This window comes from Engystomops pustulosus, chromosome 2 (assembly GCF_040894005.1).
Source record: "Engystomops pustulosus chromosome 2, aEngPut4.maternal, whole genome shotgun sequence".
NCBI classification, from domain to species: domain Eukaryota; kingdom Metazoa; phylum Chordata; class Amphibia; order Anura; family Leptodactylidae; genus Engystomops; species Engystomops pustulosus.
Window position 1 is genome coordinate 178,184,937 of NC_092412.1, and position 27,412 is coordinate 178,212,348.

General features: G+C 41.9%; 1 protein-coding gene across 1 annotated transcript in view; it reads left to right on the forward strand.

Moving 5' to 3' along the window:
- Positions 1-27,412, forward strand: part of LAMB3 (laminin subunit beta 3) — a 203,521-nt gene that overhangs the window by 99,281 nt on the left and 76,828 nt on the right. The window contains exon 2 of the mRNA XM_072137415.1: positions 22,689-22,818. The gene's annotated coding sequence lies outside the window, so the exon portion shown is untranslated. The remainder of the gene's footprint in view (positions 1-22,688; positions 22,819-27,412) is intronic.

Here is a 27,412-nt window from a genome sequence, read left to right on the forward strand (position 1 = left end):
GCTGCGGCGGGAGTCACCAGGTCGCTCCACGGGTGCGACTAGGCCCACGGTGGCAGCCAAGGTAGGGACACGGGGACCACGGGAAGGCAGGCAGGACCACGGGAAGGCAGGCAGGCAGGACCACGGGAAGGCAGGCAGGCAGGACCACGGGAAGGCAGGCAGGCAGGACCACGGGAAGGCAGGCAGGCAGGACCACAGGAAGGCAGGCAGGACCACGGGAAGGCAGGCAGGACCACGGGAAGGCAGGCAGGCAGGACCACGGGAAGGCAGGCAGGCAGGACCACGGGAAGGCAGGCAGGCAGGACCACGGGAAGGATAACATGGAACAAGGGAACACAAGAAACCAGGAACACGGGAATAGCAGAATACACAGAGGCGTCTGGAAACGCTCGGGAACACGGGAACTCAGAGGCGTCTGGAAACGCTCAAGAAGGCTTTCTCCTCAGTAGAATGAGCTGAAGATCCGGCAGGGGATGCTGGGAGTCGCCAGGCTATATAGCCGAGCCTGGAATGCCAGAGCCAATAAGGAGGACGCTGGCCTCCTGGAGAGGTAAGTGAGAGCTGGGGGAGCGGGGACCGCGGCAGCAGGCACGGGTACACCCTCAATCCGTACCGAGGATCGCGGGTGTAACCGTGACAAATGGTCTGTCTATCACCGCCTTATCTTTCTCGCTTATTGCTTTCCTTACAAGCCACATAGGCTTTTTCTTGTTCCTTTTTTGCTTTTTCCCATAAGGTTTGTGTTTCTCACAGGACTTTTTCAGAATATATGAGAAAAAGTCCCATTTTTTGGGGGGGGCTTTTGTCTTTGAGAACATTATCCCAGTCTATGCCTTTAAGGTCTTCCCTTAGTTGCTGAAAATTTGCCCTCCTGAAGTTTAGAGTGTTGGTTGCCCCTTCACTAACGCTCTTAGTAAAGCGTAATACAAAATCAATGATATTATGATCACTATTCCCCAGGTTCCCCCCAACCTGTAGTTTTGATACTCTATCAGGTCTGTTGGTAAGGATAAGGTCCAGCAGTGCCCCCCCTCTTGTTGGCTCCAGGACTAGTTGCGACAGGTAATTGTCTTTTGTTGTTGACAAGAACCTGCTACCTGTCAATGATATAGATTTATAGATAAATGATAGACTTATAATGATAGATGCATAAATATAAAGTAGATTAAATATAGATAGACAGACATAGTAGAAGAGAGATAGAGAACGATTGATAGATGGATAGATAATAGATAGGAAATAGGTAGGTAGATAGAAAATATATAGATAAATAGACAAGAAGTTAGATAAATGGTTAGCTAGACAGAGATATAGGTAGTAAGTAGACAAATTATAGGCGATAGATAAGAAGACAGATAATAAGCATCTACACCCGGGCATTCAACTAAGGCCTGTTCCACACTTGCGAGTGTGATGCGATGAACTCGCATCACACTCGCAACGCATGCTGCCGGGAACGCACGGCCCGAACACTGCACCACGGGAGTGAACTCAGCATGTCAGTTCACTCCCACGGTGCAGAGTTCGGGCCTTGCGTTCCCGGCAGCATGCGTTGCGAGTGTGATGCGAGTTCATCGCATCACACTCGCAAGTGTGGAACAGGCCTAAGTGGTATTAAAAGAGCAACACATCCTCTGCCCACAAAAGTCCACCTGCAGGGGGCCCTTTTAGGACAGGGGGCCCTGGGCAAATTTTGCCGCCCCCTGTCGCCGGCCTTGACTTCTGTCCAATATGTATCTAATATTGAACATACCTAAATCATATGCCAAAATCTTGCTGGAGTAAATCTACATCTATGGCATTCAGCATCAAGCATGCGCCCCATTTTATGCAACCTAAATGGAGTTAGATAACACTGATGCGTTGGTGCTGGTGAAATGTATCTGTGCGATTCAAGCAAATAAGTATACTCGTTCTTGCTTAGGGATGGCAACAAAGACTTCTATTCCGCCAACGCACGACAAGGTGTCACATAAGACTTAGCCTGTATGAGATGGTAATGGATGGTGGAGCCCTCCATGATGGGATCTAATAACTCCGATCAGAGGGCATTTGAACAGTGTAGTTGACATATTTGGAAATTGGATTTGCAACTTTGCCAAGGAGTCTGGAAATTAGTCATAACCTGTTCAAATGACAGGAGCGACGTGTCATCTCGTATGTCTGCTATGGTCCATATCTCATCAGTATGCAAAAAATGTGGACCTAGCTCTTCAGTGAGGGTGCAGTCACACGTTGCAGTAAAAACTGCATCGCAATTAGTTTTGAGGTGGTTTTAGGTGCAGTTTTGTCAATTACACAGGTGAAAGACATGAACTGAATGGGTGAATTTGATTTTGAAGGAGAAAGCTGTTCCACAAATTTCATTCACCTGTTGATTTGATGTCTTTTACTTGTTAAAATAAGTAATACCACCTAAAACCAACCCAAAACTAATTGCGATGCAGTTTTAACTGCAACGTGTGACCGTACCCTGAGATGTGTAAGACCTTTATTATTCCAAAGAAGGAGAATGTAATATGTGCCACATTGAAGTGGATTTAAGATAAGCAGGTAGGTAGACTTTAGAGGGTCATCTGCGGTCAATCAGGAACTGTGGAATTGCAACTGTCCCATCAGATAGTTAAAGTGCAGATCAGGCAGAGTCATGACAGCAAGTGCATTAGATCTTTGCAATTTAGCTAAATACAATTTGGACCTCAAAATACCAAACAAGAGAAAAGGACAAGGCTTCAATGCAACAACATAAAGGTGAAAATCTTTAATAGTGAACAACAATAAAAATGTATAAAATAGACTGAGAAGCATCTCAGAATGGATACAAGAAAGCACGCCAGGAAATACGTCCTAAGATACATAAACTAAATATACAATATACAGAATAAGAGACCCAAAAATATAGTAAACAGTACTAGACAAGTATCCTGTAGTAGTAACAGGGGGTGCACGCCAGGTAATATCATGTCCTCTGTTTGGTCGCATTCACTTAGCTTTCACTTAGCCTGTATTATTTATATGTGTTTATCACTTCATGATTTAGCTTCTGTGACCCCTGTTACTACTACAGGATACTTGTCAGTTACATAAGGGCTCTACACCATTATTATTTGATAGCTACTTCTGTCAAGTACTGTTTACTATATTTTTGGGTCTCTTATACTATTCATCGTATATTTAGTTAATGTATCTTAGGACGTATTACCTTGCGTGCTTTCTTGTATCCATTCTGAGATGCTTCTCAGTCTATTTTATACATTTTTATTGTTGTTCACTAATAAAGATTTTCAATTTTATGTTGTTGCATTGAAGCCTTGTCCTTTTCTCTTGTTTTCTCTTGTTTGGTATTTTGTTGTTCATTATTAAGAGGCCTTCTGTTGGCTACACTGGTCGATATTACTGTCACTAGATTCTACTACTGTTACACTGTGCTTGTTTTGTTTTTTTGCATGTCAGTACAATTTGGACCTGTCTGGGCCCAATATAAAGGGAATCATAAGGGAATCAACTTCACTAAAGAAGGACAGGGGGATAGGAGAGAAGATATGAGTATTAACATATAGGCACTTGGGTTGGATTACCATCTTTATAAGATTTATTCGACCCATTACTGACAGCGGAAGCTTGGACCAAATTTGAAATTTAGAGAAATAAAGGCGTTAGGATTCTTACATATAATAGATCTAATGAATGGAATCCAAGGCCTTGGCCACATCTAGTGGGTAAGTATTTTATCATTTACATTTAGCAGTGATATAGGTCTATAGGAGCTGCATTCTTGTTGATCCTTATCTGGTTTTAGTAATATTATGATACTGGAATCATAAAAAGATCCAGGCAGGTGGCCCTCCTTATCGGAGTGTAATAGTACTTTATGCAAGGCCGACAACAGATCCTCTTGATATTCAATAATAGCTTCCAAAGGCAAGCCATCAGGCCCTGAATCCTTTCCCTCAGGGCCTCCTCCAGTTCAGTATAAGAGATTGGAGCATCAAGGGAGGCTCGCCATTCCTGTGTAAGACTGGTGTAGGCAAAGGGGGTTATAGAATGCTGTATAGGGTCTGATCATTAAAGGTAACCAAGTGACCCCCTCCTGAATTCATTGATAATATGGTCGGGGGAGCCGTATTCCTATGGATAAGCTGTACTGACAAGTTACTGGCCTGCCTGTTTTCAGTAGTTGAAGTCTGGGCTGTGATCTCTCCCATAGATGTGAACAAGCAAGATAACATGAGATAACATGTTTGGTGCTTACAGGGTTAAAAAAAAAACAACCATTGTAATATTTCTTCCCCAAAGCAAAATCCGCCTTTTGCTTTATAGTAGTCTTTTTTTTTTTTGACATAAGGGTATTGCTAAAATCAGCTAAGCCCTATCACTACTTTCCGGTCATTTCATGTGAATTAGCTTAGGAATTAAGAGCGCTTAGGCTCATTAACTTGGTTAGAAAGACACTATAGCATATATTCTATAAGAAATAGGATCTGATCTGCTAAGGAAGAGGACTTCATTATGATTTCTCCCGGCAATGGTTTATCACTGCTAAATTAACAGTCAAATTTCTTTTTCCATGCAGCACAATTCAACATGGTGCTCCCTAAAAAGCCACAGTCAATTACAGTATAATGGACCACAACATGCACACACTATTCCTCCCATAAAACATCCTTTATATAGCCCCCCACCCAAATATATTATAGTACATATTTTTACATACAGAACCCCATAATTAATATAAAGCCCCACTAAGGCTGGGTACACATAATGCATTGTGTTTGGTAATTTACATACAGCTCCCTGCTGATTTATATACACACACCAGTTATATTTTTATATACAGCTCTCCTAATTTATTTATAATGGCCCCTATATACATATCCCCAAATTAAATCATATACAGTACTCCATATAAGGCCACCCAGTTTAATTAATATCCAATCCCTACATACAGATCCCTCATAGAGTATAGAGCCACACAGGGGCGGACTGGGAAAAACTGTAAAAGTGGGCCCATTCTGTAGGCGGGGTCAAAACAAATGATGTTTCACCATGTGATGTGGGTAGAGTTACTAAACTCCACACAAACTGTTGATAGATGGTCTAAATTAACATATACAGCGCAGACAAAGAGACTCATACTGCTTCGTTTGTACAGGAATAACACCTCTTTTTTAAAAGATCACAACTTAATACTGCCTTATATATACAAAAAAACCTACTACAATACCTTCTCCAATAAACAAAAATGTAACTATTATAATACCGCCCCCTATGTACAAGAATATAACTACAATAAAACTGACCTCTATGTACAAGAATATAACTACTATAATACTGCCCCCATGTAAAAGAATATAACTACTATAATACTGCCCCCTATGTACAAGAATAGAACTATTAAAATACTGCTCCATGAGTACATGAAAAGAACTACTTTAATACTGCTTTCTATGTAAAAGAATATAACTACTATAATACTGCCCCCTATCTACAAAAATATAACTTCTATAATGCTGCAGCCTATGTATGGGAATATAGCTACTATAATACTTCCCCCTATGCACAGGAATATAACTACTATTACTACTACTACTATGCCATAAATCACCACCAGCCAGTCCCCTGTATATAGCCAGTCAGTCATCTCAATATATAGCCAGCCAGCCCAAGTATTTTGCAAGCCAACCCCAGTATTTTGCTACCAAGCCCCTTTACATAGCTAGTCATCTTCTGTTTACAGCCAGCCCCCATATATAGCCAGCCACCCCCCACTATAGACAGCCAGTCCTCCCAGTACATGGCCAGCCAGCCCCCCCCCCAGTATAAATCCAGTCAGTACCCTATATTTGGCCAGCCAATCCCCCCAGTATATAAACAGCCAGCCAAATGTATATAGCCAGTCGGTCCCCATTATATAGCCAGCTTCCTGTATATAGCCGCCAGCCAGACCACATGTATATAGACAGCCAGCCCTCCCTGTATATAGCCAGCCAGCCCTCTGTATATAACCAGCAAGTCCCTTTAATATAGCCAGTCAGCCCCCCAGAATATAGACAGCCAGTCCCTTGTTTATAGCCAGCCAGCTAGCCACCCTATATATATACAGCCAGTCCCTCCTGTATTTAGCCAACCAGTCGTCCCAGTATATTGCCAGCCAGCCCCCTGTATATAGCCAGCCAGTCCCTGAGTATATAGCCTTTTGGGCCCCAGTATATAGCCAGCCAGTCTCTCAGTATATAGCCTCTTGGGCCCCAGTATACAGCCAGCCAGTCCCCTTTATAGAGCCAGGCCTCCTGTATACAGCCAGCCCCCCAATATACAGCCAGCCACCCTCCTGTATATAGCCAGCCCCCTGTATATAGTCAGCCAGCCTCCCCCATATATAGCCAGCCCCTCCAGTATATAGCCAGCCAGTCCCCTGTATATAACCAGCCAGACCCCCTGTATATAGCCAGCCACCCCCAGTATGTAACCAGACCCCCTTTATATAGCCAGCCCCTGTATATAGCCAGCCCCCCAGAATATAGACAGCCAATCCCCTGTATATAGCCAGCCAGCGGCCCTCTATATAGCCAGCCAGTAACCCCTGTATATAGCCATCCAGTTCTCCCTGTATATCGACAGCCAGCTCCCTGTACATAGCCAGCCAGTCCCCTGTATTTAGCCAACCAGCCCCCAGAATATGCCCATCCCCCGTATAAAGCCAGCCCCTACAGTATATAGCAAGCTAGTCCCTGTAAATAATCAGCCAGCCCTGGTATATAGTCAGCCAGCTTTGCCAGTATACAGCCAGCCTGCCCCCTATATATAGCCAGCCAGTCCTTCCAGTATATAACCAGCCAGCCCCCAATGTATATAGCCAGCCCCTCTATATAGCCAGCCAGCCACCCAGTATATAGCCAGTCATTGCCCAGTATATAGCCAGCCTTCCCCTTGTATAAAGCCAGCCCCACCAATATAAAGCCAGCCAGCCCCCTGTACATAGCCAGCCAGCCCCTGTACATAACAAGCCAGCCCCATGTATATAGCCAGCTCCTGTATATTTCCAGGCCCCCAGTATATGGCCATCCCCCCAGTATTCAGATGACCAGTGCCCTCAGTATATAGCCAGACAGCCCCCCCAGTATATGGTCAGCCAGTGTCCCCAGTATACAGCCAGCCTGCCTCCTGTATATAGCCAGCCAGTCCCCCCAGTATATAGCCAGACAGTCCTCCCAGTATACAACCAGCCCCATAGTAAATATCCAGCCAGTGTCCTCAGTATACAGCCAGCCTGCCCCTAGTATTTATCCAGCCAGTGTCCCCAGTACACAGCCAGCCTGCCCCACAGTATATAGCCAGCCAGCCCCAAGTATTTATCCGGCCAGTGTCCCCAGTATACAGCCAGCCTGCCCCACAGTATATAGCCAGGCTGCCCCCTGTATATAGCCAGCCAGTCCCCTACCAAGCACATAAAAATAATAAACCATGTACTGAACTTTCCAATGCACCCCGCAGCTCCCCTACTTGATGCATTCGGGCCGGCAGTGACAGGTCCGTGCGTGCCGGTGGCACACAGACTATGACGTCAACCGCTCACCAATGTCATAGTCTGTTACATGCTATAGCATGCGAACCTGTCACTGCCGGAGGGACTGCATCATGTAGCGGAGCTGCGGGGAGCAGCAGAAAAGTGAGTACATGGTTTATTATTTTTAGACTGGCCCCACCAGTCCCAGACCAGCCCCAGGTCAGTTGGCCCACCAGGATTTCCCCTGGTGGGTTACATGGCCAGTATGCCCATGGAACCACACCACCCCAAGTAGGTAGTATACACATCCAAACTACACCCAGGAGAAAGTATATACAGCCACGCCACACCCAGTAGGTGGTGTATACAGCCATGTTCCCTGCAGTAGATAAAATATATAGCTATGCCATCCCAAGTAGATGGTATGTACAGTCACACCACCCCCAGCAGGTAGTATATACAGCCATGTTACTCCCGCCAGCCGCAGTATGTAGTATACAGAACCATGCCATTCCCAGTTGACAGCATATACAGCCATGTAAACAGTATATTCTGCCCCCCCCCCCCAGTACACAGTATATACAATCCCACTAGGCAGTATATACAGCCCCCAGTAGACAGTATATATACATGTGACCCATTCATTCTGTAGACAATATATACAGCCACCCAGAATATACAGCACCCTCAATACATACAGACCCCCCTATTTCATACATTACCCCTTAAGTACATACAGCATCCCCTGCATATACAGAACCTCCAAGTACATACAGCACACCCCAAGTATATAGTATACAGAGGCATAAGACGCCCCCCCAAAAATTATAAACCTAATACTTACCTTCAAGGTGGGTCTGCCCTACACCGCTCTGTCTGGTAATATGACCTTGCTAGCTGGTCAGGGGTCCGCAATCTGCCTCCTGAGTTAGGAACTTCATCCCGCCTTACGGCAGATGCAGCCCTGCTCATACCACTTAACAAGCTTGGTGGTGTACCGGCGCTGACTTGTTTTGCAGGACTTGGGCCCCTTTCTGTCATAAAGTTTGCTGAAAATTTGGTCATGCAGCAGGAAAATTATTTTGAGCATAGCAGCAAATCTTCGACATGTCAGGTCTCATGATTGCTTGCCATGACATTCAGTAATAACTAATAATGGTTGCAATAGATGGCCAGTATATTGTATGAGTAATCAGACCCTCTAGGCTTCAAAGACCCTAGTGGGCCTAAAGAAAAAAAATAACTGCCGGATGATGTAACACAAAAATTTCATAAAATCTAAATCAACAGTTTTTTTCTATTTTGCACCCAAGAAGCAATCAAAATGCTGAAAAGTTCTCAATAAAAATTAAACATCAATTAAAACATCAGCTGGTCCTGAAAATGACACCTGTCAGATTATGGCAAAATAAAGTTTTACCACTATATATCTCACACTGAGCGCAGTGACTTAACACAGCGTCCGATAGAGTGAGGAAAAAACTATCTCAGAATCATTTTGATAAGTAACACTGTTCAAAAGTTATAACCATATGATGCGACGCAAGTCAGAATACAAAAAATGGGGCTGAGCCTTAAAGGACATCTGTCATCAAGTTTCTGTCACTATTTCTGTCACCTCTACCTGTTAGAGCAGCTCACAAGGATTCCATCCCAGCCTTTATCTAGTCAGTTCATACAATAATTATTGTAAAATCATCTTTTCTTTATTATGAAAATGAGGCTGGTCACATGGTCAGAAGCAGCGATGTCACCCCTGTTACCTCTCCCTTCCCCTGCTCATGTCTGTGTGTAATGTATAGTAAAGCATTGCTAGTGTCTGTGCTTTATCTGCTGTTATGCTCTCTCCTCCCATACACATGTGTGAGACACAGACATCAGCTACACAAGTACCTGACATGTTCTGCTATAACATGGCTACCTGGAGCTGTTGTATCTCTCCTATACACACACAGGCTGCAGGGGCCGCCAGCACCAGGAAGCACATGGAGGAGCCATGACAGCATTATACCTCACATCATTATACGGTCAGTCAAGCGCTGGCGGGTGTGGCTGTGTATCCCACTCATGAATAAGCTGGACAGCTGAATATGATAATGACTCATTGGACATCTCACAGGTCATTTGCATACAGCTTTAGGACCTCATTGCTTAAGTTTACCGGCATGTAGCGGTACAATGAAGAGATAGAGGCAATGCTTTCTAATGGCAGTTTATGAAAATATATTTAGTTTAGGGGGTTAATTTGACTGAGGGGTTCTCTTTAAGCTACAAAATGGCTGCGTCTTTAAGAGGTTAAGATAAAACAAAACTTTTTGTTATTGTAATGACCCAAATAATAAAGGAGAGAGATAATTTCAACCTCATGGTGAAAACATAGACAACAAAATGGCACAACTGCTTTTTTGTCAGTTTTGTTAGCTGCAGTACATTGCACAAGCTAGCAAATGGTGGCACAGTACAATTTGTCCTGCAGATAACAAGCCCTCATAGGGCTCTATAAATAAAAAAATAAAAAAGTTATGGCTTTTGGTATGCAGGATGTGAAAAACAGAAGCACAAAAATGGAAAATGGCCTGGTCCTGACGGGCTTTTAACAAAACCCTAAACGCTATAAGGCTATTGGTATAAATAACAGCACTGAAAATAGAAAAATTATAGTAATTCAGTATTTCTGTATATCCAGTCAGTAATGTGATACTCAGATTCATATTTAAAGCCCAGTTGACTCTTGAGTTTGTGCTTTCCTTTGTTTTTATCAACTAAAATTATAATAACAGCAATCTGGTGGAAGTGGTGCAAACGCACACTAATCAAAGTCATATTATAAGTAATAATAATAATTCCTTTATTTATACAGCACACACAGATTATGCAGCTCTGCACAGAGCTTGCCAAATTGGTCCCTGTCCCCAATGGGGCTCACATTCTAAATCAACAATGTTTTGGAGTGTGTTGAGGAAACCCACGCAAACACATATAAAGCCATTTGAAAATAATGTCCATTTTAACATGTTTGACTTCATTATTGTTTAATATAATTTAAGATAATAATGGAGGTTCAACTGGGTCTAAGCAGTGGAAAATATCTGACAAAGTATAAGTGATATTTTACTTCTGTGTAAATGTAGACTTCTTAGAACTTTTTATTATGCTAATCAGTCTGAGCACCTCGGTTTATATTGTATTCACTCTCCAATACTCTTCCAGTCCTACCTGGTCCTTCACATTGAGAGAGGATCAGGGATCGGATTTATTATTATTAGTGACCCAAAACCACTTTAATAAATCTGATGGGCAGCAGTGCACCAAAGACAGTCATAGAACTGCCCCAAGGATTCTGCCTACTGATAAATTCCCTCCAATGTTTTTATTTCTTTTAGGCTTAGTAGCAGTTGTGCAGTGCATTATTCTAGTGACTCGGCAATTAACTCCCACATTAATTATGGATGGTTTATCAATATGGTAACCCTGAAAAAAAAAAAACCTTTAATGTAATTTTCAGTCGGGGCATCTAGTTGGTACAATAAAATGAGTTTTAATCCAGGACAATATTTAATATGGCTTCAAATTTTCTACAACCATAAACTACCCTTGTCAGTGAAGTCCAGAACCTAACAAGAGTTGGGGATTTTTAGGTTTGAAAACTAGAGGAACTAAAGGTATTAGATCGATGGCAGTCACCCTGCTTAGTTGAATGTGGCACCAGAAAAGAGAATGGAGCCAGAAGTGCAGCTTTGTGTTCTAGTGTGTGGGGGAATCCCAGGAACTGCAGCTGAGCTTCGATCAACTGGAGTAGCAATGAGCTGAAGTTCCTAGGGCTGGCCACTGAACACAGTATGGAGCTGGTCTTCTAGAATAGGTTATTCCCGTGCCAGAATCTACTGTTATAGTGCAGTGTAATCAATATAACTAAACCACTAAAATCTCTAACATTTTAAAACAGTGGTTTTGTTATATTGATTATTTTGTTATATAGTGTAAGAGGTTTGAGAAATAAAGGATGAACTAAAATGGCTTCATCATGCAGTTCTTAACAGTACAGTGATGTTAGCTTTTGCCAATGTGATGTGTACTCATTATGATGATGTGGAAAAAAGAGACACTTACCAAGTTTTAATAAAATATATATATATTTTTTATTTAAAAGGTATAATGCAGGTCTTTAATATAAAAACATAGGGGATAAGCATTTAACATATTTTCTCCACAATGTGGCACTTCCCATATAATAAGTCTTCTGCTGCACAGCAGCAATATTCAGTTCAAGTCCATAAGGTTGCACATCATCCATTTACACTGAAAGTCTCACAAGTTTTCACAACATACAGTGCAACCCACACTCAATATGTCCTCTGAGATGGTAGCCGGGTGCTCAGGAGGCATGGCCACGATTAGCCAAGATTCTGCCTCTTGCTGCCTGGGGGTTGCTTTTCTCCAGTACCACCTCTTCTTTTTTTTGTGGATGTGAGGGTGCAGGCAGTGGAGCAGGAGGCTTCATCTCTTCTAGATCAGAATCCTCTCTTCCAGTGAAGGGACTGCACACTGTCTCCACCAGTCCAATAACCACCCCAAAAAAGGCCAGTACACTCCCCAGGACATACATCTTCACCATCTTCTTGTTGGGTTTCTGGCTGAGCATCTCTTTAGCAAAAGGGATCAACTCCTGCATAGTCTCCATGGCAAGTGTTCACACAGGATGCAAACCTGCAAAGAAGATGGGAGACACAATGTTATATATGCAGTGGTTACATCGTACACTATTTCTTACAAGTCTGCAGAGTTAATCAGTCTGAGGATGTAAAGCACAACTGATGAAAAAGATATAGTCAGGATAGTAGCACTATGTCTGGGGTGAAGACTACAATACTATGTATACAGTTATTCCATAAACCACATGCAAACAATTCCGGACAGAACCGGTATACTCATATACAGAGCGCTGCCATTATCTACAGCTCAGTAAGGACACGCTCCATAATAAGCTACATGATAGTGTATAATAAGCTGCGCCTCTTACCTGTATATAAGAGTGTGTATAGGTGAAGCTTATCGCTCTGCTCTCTATTAGTGATGAATGACGAGCTGCTCGCAGGTCTCCTCTGCCTGCATGTTCTGCACTCAGCCCTTTTATTACTAGTAGCCCCGCCCACTACGTGATGTCACGGCTGGCTGTGCATGTGCTGATCACGCAGGGCTGTTGGCGCGGGGATAGCGCCTTGTGCTCGCCAGCTGAGGGCTAGTGTGTGTGTGGATGGGGCTCCGAGCTTTCCTCGGCATGCCGTGTGCATGCGTCTAGCACGCTGCGCCCCCTACTCACAGCCATTATCCCAGAGGGGGAAGGTGTAAGGTTTCCTATTGTATCCATGGCTTGTTCTGAAGTAGTCACGTAGTAAACGTGCAGGCTACTGCCTAATGACATAAACACAGAGAAACCCCCCATTGCAGCCGTGCTGCCAGCCACATAGGCCATAGCCCCACACGTCACAAAGACTGAGCATGAAGTGCTTACAACAATATATATTGCTTACAACAATATATACTGCGTAACTAAATATATAAACTAAATGTTTATGAATATATACAAACGTGATAAATAGTTCTGCTTTATGTGCTAATTGGACCTGAGGAAGGGAAAGATGCATTCACTAAACATGTAGTCCAACTTACCTCTATTAATATCACATCATGTTATTTAAATCAAAATATTAAATATTTAAATATTATATTCACTAGAAAACAAGGACTTTATTTACCAGTAGGTTTTGGTTTCCTTTGCTTGAGGAAGGCTCTGTGAGTAAATGAAGCATCTCTTTTTTCGCTTCATATTGTAAAATATATATATATATATATATATATATATATATATATATATATATATACACACACACACACACACATATTATACTTGCACACACAAAAACTTGGGATGTAAGTTTGTGGAGCAAGGGATTCATGAATTGGCACGGACTAAAAGGTTTTTTGTGCCAAAAAATTGCGCCAAAAAACGAGTTGGAAAAATAGAAGCGCCAGAAAACTGTTGGATTTGCAAGATGTGACAAAATTTTTTGCCCAAATATAGAACAATTCAAGACTGTCGGAAAACACCAATATTGTGGTGCCAGCACTTCATAGATTAAGGCGCAAGAGGCGCAGAAAGGAATAATAAACAAAACACTGTCAGTTTTCCATTTGAAAGGCCATAATAAATGACCCCCTTTATGTTCTGTAAGAAGTGGACTACAGCAGTCTGTGGTCTGCCTGGCAAGCATTGTGCTCTAAGCTGCTCTTGAGCAGATGCAAACTATAGTTGGTGCACAGCCATGGGGCACTTAATTTGCTGCCCGGCAAAGCCTGCTTAATGCCCCTCCACACCCACTTGTGCCCGGAATTGTGATTATTTGAAGGCTTGTACATCAGAAAACTGGTAAATCTCCCCCAATGTGTATAATGGCCCATATTTGTTCATGTATTTGCACCAGTTTCTTGTCTGACTTTGAACTGGAAAGAACATGCAAACTGCTTGCACATGCATTTATAAAGTGTTTACACCAGTTTTGTGTTGCGGCTGCACTGTGTCCGACAAGACAGAAAAAATGTGCACCTAAAGGGACAGGATAGTGCTTAGTCGGAGTTTGTGCCACATTTATTACTGACATGTGCCACAATTCTGCAGCATGAACAAAGTACACCAAAAAAGGTGCACATATTCCCAGCAGTGTAGGGTGTACCAGATTAACAAAGACCATGTGCCACTTTGATAAGTCTAGCGCACTTTGCACACTCCACAGGCAAACTGCACATAGTGCAGATTGCACTAGTTATGGTAAACGTAGGTCAATGTGTGGAGTTTTTTCTGACAAACAGCGAATATAGCGAACAGCTAAATCCCATACACATTGTGGCACATCACCCATTTGCTTCAGATTCCAATGTGGAGTTTATGCGTTGAAATGAAAAGGTTGAGCTCTGCCCCCTGCTGTAGCACAAAAGCTCCTAAAAATTTTTTTGACTGGTTTGTTACTTGCAGAAAGATTGCAGAATTACTATTATATAATTCTGCAGCCATTCCGCATCATGTTCAGGTAGCTTTTGCCCATGTTCACACATGACGTTTTAATTGCATTTTTAAACGCAATTGAAAAGCTCCACCCCCAATCACACATTGAGTTAACAATGCTTTTCTAGTAAATGCTCACATGATTCACAATTAAAACACCACATGTGAAACAAATGAAATTAAGGTGTTTCACCTTCTCATAGTTTAAGAAAAAAAATATTTTTTTACAATTATGCTAATAAGCCTGAAGGGCTTCTGGGGGGTTACCCTCTGTTCTGAAGTTTCACAGGCTGTTACACTGTGCAGGAGCACTTCTTGCTCTGTGCTGTAACTTTCTCTGCTGCAGTGACATTACATCAGGCAGAAAGAGGGGTTAAGGGCTGAGGGATAAGAGGAGGAGGATTAGACAGTGTAACAGCCTATGAAGCATAATTTAACAAGTTGATTTTAGAAAGAAGGAGGCCATGTATAACAAATATACAAGTATTACCACAGTGATGGTGCCTGGATCTATGAGTAAGTGATCCCAAGTTCATCATGCTTGATTTTGGATAGTAGATTTCCCGTAAATAACCAACGCAGATCATCCCTACTTTGATAAAGGTTTAACCACAGGAAGAGTATACATTTCTCTTAAATATTCCAGGCAGAAACAACTTTTACAATATTTAACGTGCTGATATATAATAGGAATAGACTACTTTGTCTACAATCATAGTAAATACGGTTTGAAAAAACATCAGTCCAATCTATTAAATTATACCATGTTTTGCAGCCAACGTTTTTACGGTATTTACATCTGGTGTCACTGTGACATGAATGGTGACGTGCTGTCATGCCTCATGGTATGCATGCTGGGAATGGTTGCTGTCAATGAATCATCTGTCTTTAGCAAGACTGTCCTCACTGAACCACTCTCTGTTACCTTTCACCTACTTAGGAAATGCATGATAAAATAGATTTCTATCAAATATTCTTTGGGAAATCTGGAAGATCTAAATAATATAGCATTTAATAATAACATACTATTACAGGTTTGTTTTTGCCTGTCTTTTTTTCATCTGCTTCTTTGTTAATTTATCAATCTCACTTTTTATAGATCACTTTTTGCACCATTTGTTATAAATGTCTGAAGTCACTTCTTTCCGTTTTCTAAGTTTTCTTTAAGTATGGTTTTATCTGGAGTTTTTTGCGCCAAAAATATTGCAAATTTTAGACAATTTAAAAAGACAGATGTAATTTGCCACATTAAGAACATCTGGAATAGAAGATAAATGTGTCTTACTGACGATAAATAAATGTCCAGTGGTCCACATGTCCAGTGCATATTTCAAAAAGTCTGAAAAATTGCATTGCGACAAAAAAAGTCTAAAAGAAGACAGAAAAAGGAAGAAAAATAAAGACTGTAAAAGATGGCACATTTACACCACTCAGTCCAATATAATAAGTGCTGTGACAGATTTATCAATTGATGCATGTTAAAAAGTTGCAAAAATTGTCTCAATCTCATTGCAAATAATCTGATGTTTTTCTCAGCCAAATTGTATTGACATCCATTGGAACTTTAGTCTAAGGGGGACACTTATCATAGGATTTTCTTGACTTACTGGTGTAAAAAAGTGGCAAGAAAATCGCACTGGGTTTTTTTGCAGTTTTTTAGTGCTAGACAATTGCAGTCGCCTTTTCTTGCCCCACAAAAATAGCAGCTTAAACATAGAAGCTCTACTAGCGTAACACCATGTAAAATACAGATTTATGACTTCTAACACTCTCTGATGTTTTACTCATTTTGCATGTATTTGCTGATATTTTTAAAGAAAAATCACAAACACTTCTGAGAGATGTATTAAAAGGCCAAAGCCACTTTAATAAATCTTTAATAAGGCGGCAGTGCTCCAAAGGCAGTCTTAGAACTACCGTATCTCAGGGAGCCTGCCTAATGATTAATAAATCCTTATGTGTTATTAATTAAAAAATAATTCTAAGAAAGGAATGGCTGTGGACACTGATCCATTGAAAAGTAAAATATTTCGCTCAACTGTGTGCTGTACGGACAGAACGCAGCCGATTGATGTGTGCAGTGTCGTGTGCATTTGCCCATTACATTTGAAACAGTTCATAAATTTGGCAATTTTTTAGGTCAACACAGCTTCCAGAAAAAACTGACTTCAAAAAGTAGCAGATATGTGTATGATTTCTGGGACCTCCGGTGATCATAGGTGAATAGGGTCTGCCAGTTTCCTAAAGTTGTTAATAGAGTGCTGGTGTACATGTGAAACTAGCACCTAAAGAAAACCTACTATCTCGGATCTACCTATTAAGGTAGATCTGGTGGCAGCAGTGGCGTAACTTGAAGCTGGAGGGCCCCAGTGCAAAGTCTGTGCAAGGCCCCTGACTATAATGTATGGTATATAGTACTAGTCTTCTCTTTTGGGAAATTGACTCCTTATGGGCCCCCTAAACTTCTTGGTTGCGGTTGTGACCACACCCTCTGCACCCCCTCAAATTACGCCCCTGGGTGGCAGGTTCCTCAAATAAATGCCATTGCAGCCCTTTTTAGGGCTAATCTTTCAGTGGCCGATAAGTTGGTAAATGTTTTATTGCCTTAATATGCAAATTAGTGAAAGAGGCTACTGGGGAGTGGAGTAGCCAGAGCTGAAGCTTCAAGGCACGTCCCCGTACGTAGCCTATTTTGATCCTCCGTAGAGCTGTGCGCTGAAGATCTCTTGGTGGGAGGATCAAAATAGGCTACGTACGGGGACGTGCCTTGAAGCTTATCGGCCACTGAAAGATTAATAGGTAGATCCGAGTTGGTAGGTTTCCTTTAATTTATTTCTATGATGAAATGCAGAAGGGGCTTGTTACTATCGCAGATGCTTTCCAATCATATAATCGGGAACAAGCACCACATTTTTGCATTGTTTAAATGTGGCAATCCAGGTGACTTGCGGGGCCCCATTGCTATGGCCATAACAATCAATTAGCAGGTATACTTTAGATAAGGTATAAGTGTTCTTTTATCACCATGAATGATTAGGTTAATTTTGTCTAGTTTAATCTAACAAGTCAAGTGATCCTGATTGACTCAGTCCTATCTATAACATTGCATCAGCAGCTGTTCTAGACAGTTGCATCAGACAGCACTGAACCCACTAACCCTTGCTTATAGTAGGAGAAAGAACGTGCTGCCTCTCTACACATTGCCCTGGGACAGGATCACAGAAGTAACTATTTAAGAGCTGGCTTTTAACTGTACAATTTCTATCTACAAGAGATTTTAGCATTAAATGCTACATTTGTATCTATCTATCTATCTATCTATCTATCTATCTATCTATCTATCTATCTATCTATCATATAAGGAAAGTCCAGAGCAGCACTACAAACAAAGGAAAAATGGTGGTGCAGAGCCGAAAAGATCAGTGGCAAAATGATCCAATTAGATATATCCAGAAATAGGCAGCACTCGATTGTAAGGTGAAAAATCAAGGGCGATGTTTATTCGCAATGGAATAAACATCACCCTTGATTTTTCACCTTACAATCGAGTGCTGCCTATTTATGGATCTATCTATCTATATTTCTATCTATCTATAGACACATACCAATCAAAAAAATGAGGCAGCACTCCAAATTGAAAGATGAAAAAAGGAAGGGTTTAATCCAAAACCAGCGACGTTACGATGTTCATCACCTTTCTCAAGCAATGTGTGTATACAAGTGAACAATCTTATATACCCCCTAGCAGGAGGATCTACATAATGACATCATAGGAAATGTGCAAGTACAAGTCTGATCATCAGAAATACAGCAGTGATATACTAAAGTGCAATAATAACATATTTCATATAAATACATAATAAACCTCATCACATAATTGAACTGTGTAAAAATGTAGTGTAAGGCTATATTCACACGAACGTATGGGGGACGTATATACGGCCGACGTATATATGGCCGATATACGTCCCCCATACACTTCTATGGGCGCACGGCACCCTACGGGAGCAGTATGGTGCCGCACACGCGCGGCACCGTACCGTTCCGTACCCGGGAAAAAGATAGGACCTGTCCTATCTTTTCCCGTAATACGGCGCCGTGCGCCATAGGTTGCTATGGAGAGGGCCGGGGGTGAGCTGCGCTCACCTCCTCCTCCTCTCCCCGTACACTGCCGTTGCCCGCTACGGTACGGTACGGGCGGGCAACGGCAGTGTGAATATAGCCTTAGAGTTCACTTATGTGATGAGATTTATTATGTCTTTATATGAAATATGTTATTATTTATTTATGCACTTGCACTTTAGTATATCACTGCTGTATTTCTGATGATCAGACTTGAACTTGCACATTTCCTATGATGTCATTATGTAGACCCTCCTACTAGGGGGTATATAAGATTGTTCACTTGTATACAAACACTGCTTGAAAAAGGCGATAAACACCGAAACGTCGCTGGTTTTGGATTAAACCCTTCCTTTTTTCATATTTGAATTTGGAGTGCTGCCTCATTTTTTTGATTGGTATATGCATGTAAGTCTCCTACCAGGACTTTTTTGAGTCTTTGCACCCCCTTCCCCTTATTAGGGGCTCTCCTGACATTGTGCTGCTGTGGACTTTCTTTCTTTTATCTATATACACATATATACATATACAAGAATAAGATAGTGGTGCAATTCGGGTCCATATCATGCCCTGAAATTGCATATGTTATGCATATAAATCTATTGCTGCTGAGAATCCTTATACTGTTGAAGGAAATCTACCATAAAATATAAATGGAAAAACCAGAGGCACTTACTCATAGATCCAGGCACTGTGGCTGTGTGGTTATCTTCTTATATTTGTTATCCATTACCTCCTTTCTTCTAAAATCAACTTGTAAGCTCTAACAACCTTTCAGACTCATTAGCATAATTATAAAAATTGATTTTGAGAAGGATGGAGGCCACGGATAACAAACATAAAAATATTACTATAGTAATGGTGCCTGCAGTAAGTGTTTCTAATATCATGATATATTTCTAATGGTAGATTTCCTTCTAGCTTAGTGAACAAGGAAAAGGGGAAGCCAGATTTCAAGTGCTGTGGATATGTTGGATTCCATGCAGAACAAATTTTAATTCTATAAGTTTGTTCACAGTACTAACAAAAACACGTTACAATCTCAGAATTAGGCCCCTTTCACACTTGAGTTTTTCTTGCGCATGTCCTGCGTATGCTATCCTGAACCATTTTAATCAATGGATTTTTTCAGACTTTTTTTCACGCACACATGCAGGTTTTTAAAAAAAAATTTCAACATGTTCTACTATTGCAAATCACATGCGTGAAAATTGCATTGAATACAACGCAAAAAACTGTGAAAAACTGAGACACTGAAAAAACTCTGATTGCACTCTGATCAAACTCTGACGTGATCTGCAACGCAAGTTTGAAAGAGGTCTAAGTTCTTTTTCAAAATGATTTCAAGAAACCACCTCAGGCTGCTAACATATTGGGGCACATTTAATAAGGGCTTTGCTCATTTTTTCTTACGGACTTTGCACGTTCTTTTAGGTGAAAACGGCTTGCAAAGATATTTTAGAAGTATCTGTGCCACCCTTTTGTGGCGCAGCTGCGCTAGCCACCTTGCAACAGAAATTAGGGGGCGTTCCAGTGCTCAGTCGGACCGTATGCTGGATTTAACATTCAAAGCCTATCGCACTCCCTATGTTAAAGGTGTACCACAAAAAGTTGGTGAACTTTGTCAGGCCAGTGCAGGGAAGCGACAGATTCAAGATTTCTGGCGCACATTCTAAATGAATCGATCACACCCAACATTATACACGGGCAGAGCACTTTTATTGAAGTTTCCGACTTTCTTAGTAAATGTGCCCCAATGTTTTTGCTGTGTTCTAAGAAGGCACCTAATGTGGTGCATGGGATATTACCATACATGTATAATGTTCACTGAAGATATGTAGGGAGAATAAAAGTTATGTTATGTTTTATCTCAATAAAAAGCATTTAGTAGATGTCAATCAACTCCAAAAGGGTGTCACACTCAACTACCACTAAAGTAAAAAGATGGTTTGTTGGATTATGGAGCTTTACTGATAAAAAGGTGAATACTGGTACTCAATGAGGAGGATTGTAGCTGTATCAGCTAGCCGCATCAGAGGACGGGCCTGTTGCTACGGACCCAGGCCAATCCATACGTGCGAGTTCTGGAAGCGGGTTCGTAGCGCACAGGTCTTGGACCTAATTGGTCCGTGCAGACTCCTGGGAGCGGTCGGCGTCCCTTGACTGAGTGCCCAGGCACACCATGTTTCAATCTTTCCACTGATGACATGGCTAGGTGAGGTGTGTCCGGTACAAGCCCTACCATTGGACTGTCTGGACTATGACAGGGGCAGTACGTAGTGGAGGAAAGTGCCCTGGCAGAAGTAAGCGGATTGGGCAATAAACAGAGAGGCTCTACAGGAGTGGATGTACTATAGGTTTATAATTTCATGGAGCCCATGGTTTGGGTTCACTGGTGACATGAATGTGGGGCCTGGAGTGTGTGCATGCAACATCAGCAGCACATATACCTTGTTTGTTAAATGTGACCCCTGATTATAATACATAAGGATAGAAATGTGTTGGGTGAAATGTAAATGGGAGTGGGATAGAGAGAGTGGACCTGCAGGCCGTAATAAAGCTCATATTTGTCATTAGATCCAGCCACAGTGCATAGTGTGGTTATTGAGCCAGTCTATTAATATAGGGACCAGATCTGCCCCTTACCTTTTATTGCTTATCTGTTTGTAATGCATTAGGACATTTTGAGCATGAGAGAGTATTTACCTCTTTATCAGTAAAGCTCCATAATCCCAAAAGCTGTTTATACTTTGGTGTTAGTTGAGTGTGACACTTTTGGGGTTGATTGACATCTACTAGATGTTTTTTTTTTAGATGAAAAATAATAGTTATATTTTATTCTTCTTGCATATCTTCAGTGAATATTCTATCTTTATTTGAATGTGGAGAGGTTACAAGGACTATATCAGTAATTCATTGAAAGTGGTTACCATACATGTAGCTGAAGAGATTATTTAACTCTGTTTGATGACCTATGCACAGAATATATTACTTCTCCTTCCCTCAATAACACTTTGTTTGAACACATATATGATCAGATTTTGGAATAAAGTTGATGGGAAATATAAAAATATAAAATAGCATTAACTGTTTGAAAGCCCATAGTTGCTGTGGTCAATAGTGCTTGTGACATTGAGATATTTTGAAAAGTTGCTCATTGTCCTCATTGTCTCTTCCACATCCTGTTCAGGAAAGCCAATGTAGTGCAACCTATGTCAACTGGGGGTCTATTGGCATCTAGTTTCTTGAGGGTGCAGTCACAGGTGACGCTAGTGCTGCGTTTATACTTGCAATGCTAGCGCATGGGGATGGACCTAGGCCATCGACCACCCCTGGGCACTTCATTTGCATTTGTAAACACAACACTATGCGTGACCGCACCCTAATATCACTATTGTGTCATGCTTGGCTTGGCTGTCCATTAATTCAATGAATTAATAAGAAAATAAATAAGAAATAACAATAAACATGAAGTGTTTAGCATTGCTGTTTTTGTTATAAAAAACATTTGTGTTAGAAGTAACAGGTACCATAAATATAACATATAACTACAGTATATCGCATATGTATAGATTCCTAGTAAGTCGGAAAAGTTTGTAAATAAAAAACAACTTTTTTAAAAATAGATGTGACAGGTCCTTTTAAAAAAGAACCTGTCATCTGACTCCTTGCCAGAGAAACCCCACAATTAATCGGAGAGGTTCCCGGAGCTGTCCGAATCATCAAGTCATGGGGGGAATTTCTCATGGCTAATGTTCCGTGTTTCACTAATGTTATGGCATAAAAGCTGTAATAAATTATGGATTATGTTTAAGTGTTGAGCGGACTCACCTTTGCCTTATAAAATAATGTAATTATCACCTGGTCCCTAAACAAACTGTCCCCATCCCACTCTGTGTTTCCTGTCCCATGTATAGAAAATGTTAATTGATACAGACTTCCATATGTCTCATGAATAGAAATCTTAATTGAAAAAGACTTTGTGCTCCTCTCTCCCAGCATCCAGGTCTCATCGGCATCTGGGCTCTAGCTTTCCTCCACACATCCTTCTCTTCTGATGACACCAGGAACTGTACAGTAAATAGCAAATATTGACTTTTAGTGAAAATGACGGATATTTCTGTACAGGGTAAGTGCACTCTTTATGTAGAATATTTTACTACTGATGTTGCTAGCCAGCATTTTATAATAACAATATTAATTCTTTATTTATATAGTGCCTACAGATTATGCTGCGCAGCACAAAGCATGGCATTTTATGTTAAACTATATATGGCGTATTACTCAAATTCTAGATCTTAGTTAAAACTCTACATTTCTTACAGTACACTCATTGCTGAAAATCTGTTCCATTCTAGCTTCAACAGAGAAATTAATTTAAGACATTTTATTGCAGGAGTACAAAGTTTAAAACTATCACCCCATAGAGTCTTCGCACATTGTCCCTGAACATTGCTTGCCACGTTGATGCAATATCTCAACCATTAAGAGTTCACAGTTATAAATTCAGACGATTTTTTTCAATTGAAGCAATTCAGCCAGACAGTAGTCAACCATTAACTAGCCATGCTGTTTGTAAACAGTAGTAAAATGTCACATGTGAGAGCACTATCATTGATGTCAAGTATGATGGAAATGGTCGTTGAATGAAATAATCCCTACAAATAAAAAAACTTGCATTAATAAATTGTCATAAATGTCATCATACAGTTCATACGGAGTGTGTATGATGCCTTAAAATTTAGAGCCCTCCTGTCCATCACAAAATCCTGCCCAATGCTGATAATAACCAATCCATCATGAATATTTGTGTATCATAAGTTACAAACACAAATCAAAACGTAAAAAGAACCGAAACGCGTAGCATTTAAATAAACCAGCAGTGGACCTGCAACACTGTCCTTGGATATTGATTCCGCGTTGAACGCTACTTCATCCTGCTCCAGTGTTTTGGGCTCAGAATCTATTGCTAAATTTGATCTAAATGGTAATAATATATATAATATGTACAACATTGCTATAGAAATGTTGGGGAACTTTTCTTTAATTGTGCTTCACACCACTAAATATTTAATGATACATACTTATTCTAAGAAATATGATGGAACCATAACCTCCAGGTCCCACTGCTAGCTAAGGTCACATGTTCCTATCAATTCCAATTTTGTCTGACCATTGTCACTTCTAGCTCCACATGTTCCGCTCATGGACAAGGGTCAATTTCCTTTAGACTTTGACCACAATAATCACACATGGGTCTTGTATAAAAACTTTCTGAAAGCTTCACTAATATTATCTGTGCTAGTAATAGTTTTACTATCCCTCATTTCCTTTAGATAGTTGTAATATGCCTCATTACAGTTATCTCATGGATGCATGTTTTACTTTACAGAAAATGCATAGATTTCTGAAGAAGATGCACTCGATGACCTGACATTGATTTTAGCTATTCAAAGTAATTTTAGTGTCACAGTTAAAGAGTAGAATACACTGTATACATACAGCTGTGTAAAGGTGATTGCACCCTTCTTAATAAATATATAAGCCTATCGGGGTGATACATTTCATCCTTTTGGTCACTGAGATAAAGTAAAATCTATAATCAAAATCAAGCATGATAATCCATGATAATAAATGAGGTAAAAAAACCAAAACTATATTGTCTGACTGATCAAGAACTTTCTGATGTTGTTGGATAGACTGAAAATGAAGCAGAGACAATCTTATTGTGTTGTTTTTGAGTTAAACCCAGAGATCACTAACATGTGCACCCAAGCTCCAGGAGGAGGCAACTGATGTGAGAAGAACTTGAGGAAGTTGAATCAGTGTCTTTGCCTGAATGAACTGATGGTGCTGGATACATGACAGTAGATCTAGTCTACTTTTATGAGATAGATATATAAGGGCATCTAGACCAAGAGGGCTCTTTCTCCAGGCTGAAAGGATTTCTTTCTGAACCTTATGTGGGCTTTCGCCCATAGAACTGCATCTTTAGCTGAAGTCATTAGACCAAAGATCTTCTGAAGTGGCATAAAAACCCCTGAGATAATCGCAAATGCTAGGGTATTGCTAGTGCAACAACCCTGCTGATACATAGGGTAGGTAGTTGTTGCGAATAGCGCCCATGTTAGGAGCTGCCTAGGGAGACTAGCAATCTCTTTAGGAGGTCTCCAAAATGGAGAACTTAGTAATTCCAGCTGGAAACCACTGGCTGGTAAAGCAAGAGTTAATATGTGGAATGTTATTAACCAATGATATCCTTTATACAATTGTAAAGCAAGCTGGAAGCTGGTTGGACAGCGCTTCCACCTCACTAGGGTAGTATAAAAACCCCTTGTGGGCAGGAGAATATGGTCTGAGAGTTTCAGTAAGCAGAGTGAGAAGCAAGGTCCAGTGTGTAGCTCCTGCATAGCTGCCATGCAGACACACTACAAGGAAGCAGAGATGTCTTCAGCCAGCTGACACCTATAGTCAGTCAGGAGACTAGGCGAGAGCAGAGGTCCACTGTCCGGACTCGCCTCCATTTACCCGGCCCAGCCTGAAGCTATTACCAGGCTGTGAGCAACCCTTCCTCCCAGCTTTCCAGCCTGCTGAACCTGCTGCTGTTGATATTAGGCCGTTACCTGCGGTTCCAGTTCAAATAAAGAACCGTGAGTTGATTTGAACAACATGCCTCCATGTGATCCCTGGATCAGGCTGCTTCACCATCACGGGCTACCCATCCTCCATCACCCAGGGATTCTTATATACACCTCAGGGGTTGCCCCTGGGAGAAACCTCTTTCATCAGCCTCTCCCGCCATCTTTTCTTGCACACACCACCAGCTGGAGACCTACCAGTCTCTAGCCCCGTCCTCTGGTCCCAATACTAAGCACTGTGACCATTGTGTTCCCAAGGCCGCATAAGCCAGCCACTCCGGTATTCTGGGCCCCGGCCTTCTACAACCACTGAAGAAAGACTATGCACACCTCCATCACCTCCACACAATTGGGGAATGGAGTGGCATGATGGGGGTAAAGCCGGCAAAGGCGTTCCTGCCGGATTGACGTGCGGTTCATGGAGCATGCTGAGGAGCAACCACAAGTCTGGCTTCCATGTCTACCTACCTAGGGTCCCTGGGAGAAGAGTCCCCAGGTGTGAATACAGCTTCTCCACGCCTGATAGTTCCTGTGCTCCACAGTGTGAGTACCCGCACTCTTGTCAGCATTCTTGGACTCTGGTTCTGCGGGGAACTTTGTGGTCTCCCGGCATCATATTCTGGTGGTTCCTCTCAAGCAACCTCTAGTCATTTCCTCGGTCAGCGGTCAGCTTCTGGTCCTGCGCTGGGGATTAGAATGCCACTCACGCTGCATGATGACACCTTTTCCTGTCCAGATTTCTTCTGTGACCAAATCTCTGGAGGTTTTGCCTGCATGCTACCGGGACTTTGCCAATGTTTTTTTCAAAAAACAGGCAGAGACTTTGCCACCGCATCGTCCCTATGATTTCCCAGTGGAGATGTTGCCTGGAACCTCGTCTCCTATAAGCCCGTGTCTACCCTCTCTCAGTTCCTGAGATGGCTGTACATCAAAGAGAACCTGCAAAGAGTCTTCCTCTCCGGCTGGTGCAGGGTTCTTTTTTGTCACCAAGAAGGATGGTTCTCTACGTCCCTGCATAGACTGCAAGGTCACAGTTAAAAACCGCTACTCACCTGCCGTTGATTACAGAGCTCTTTGACCATCTGCGCGGTTCCAAAGTGTTCTCCAAGCTGGACCTTCGTGGGGCCTACAACCTCGTCCGGATCCGCAAGGAAGACAAATGGAAAACTGCGTTTAACACCCGTGATGGACACTTTAATACTTAATGATGCCATTCATACTCTTTAATGCTCCTGCTGTCTCTCAGGAGTTTGTGAATGACATTTTCAGGGACCTTCTGTATACATGTGTCGTGATCTATCTGGACATCCTGGACGTCTAGTTCTTGGCCGGCTACAGGCCAATCATCTGTATACCAGGCTTGAAAAATGTCAGTTTCACCAATGCAGGCTACCATTCCTCGGCTACATAATCTCCGACAGAGCCCTCCAGATGGATCGTGCTAAACTGTCTTCAGTTCTTCAGTGACCATGCCCAGAAGGTCTACAAGCCATTCAGAGGTTTCTGGGTTTTGTGAACTATTATCGGCAGTTTATTCCGCATTTTTCCACTCTGGTGTCTCCCATCGTGGCACTTGCCAAGAAGGTGCCATTCCTAGTGCCTGGCCCTCTGCGGCTAAAGAGGTGTTCTCCAAGTTGAAGTCCGCTTTCGCCTCGGCTCCTGTTCTCACTAGGCCTGACACAGAGAAACCCTTTCATCTTGAGGTGGATGCATCCTCCATAGGAGCTGGAGCTGTGCTCACCCAGAAAGGGCCAAACTCTCACATACGGCTTCTTTTGTAGGATTTTTTCTCCCGCAGAGAGAAATTATTCTATAGGTGATCGAGAACTGTTGGCCATCAAACTTGCCCTGGAGGAGTGGAGGTACCTACTGGAGGGAGCTCTCCATCCAGTTTTTGATTACACTGACCAAAAGAACCTACTATGCCTCCAGACAGCCAAGTGCCTGAATCCCAGGCAAGCCTGTTGGTCGTTGTTCTTCTCACCATTCAACCTGTTAGTCCACTTCTTTCCTGTGGAGAAGAATGTCAAGGCCGATGCCCTGTCCCGTGCCCCGGATGTCATTGGAGAGGAGCCAGTCCCTCAG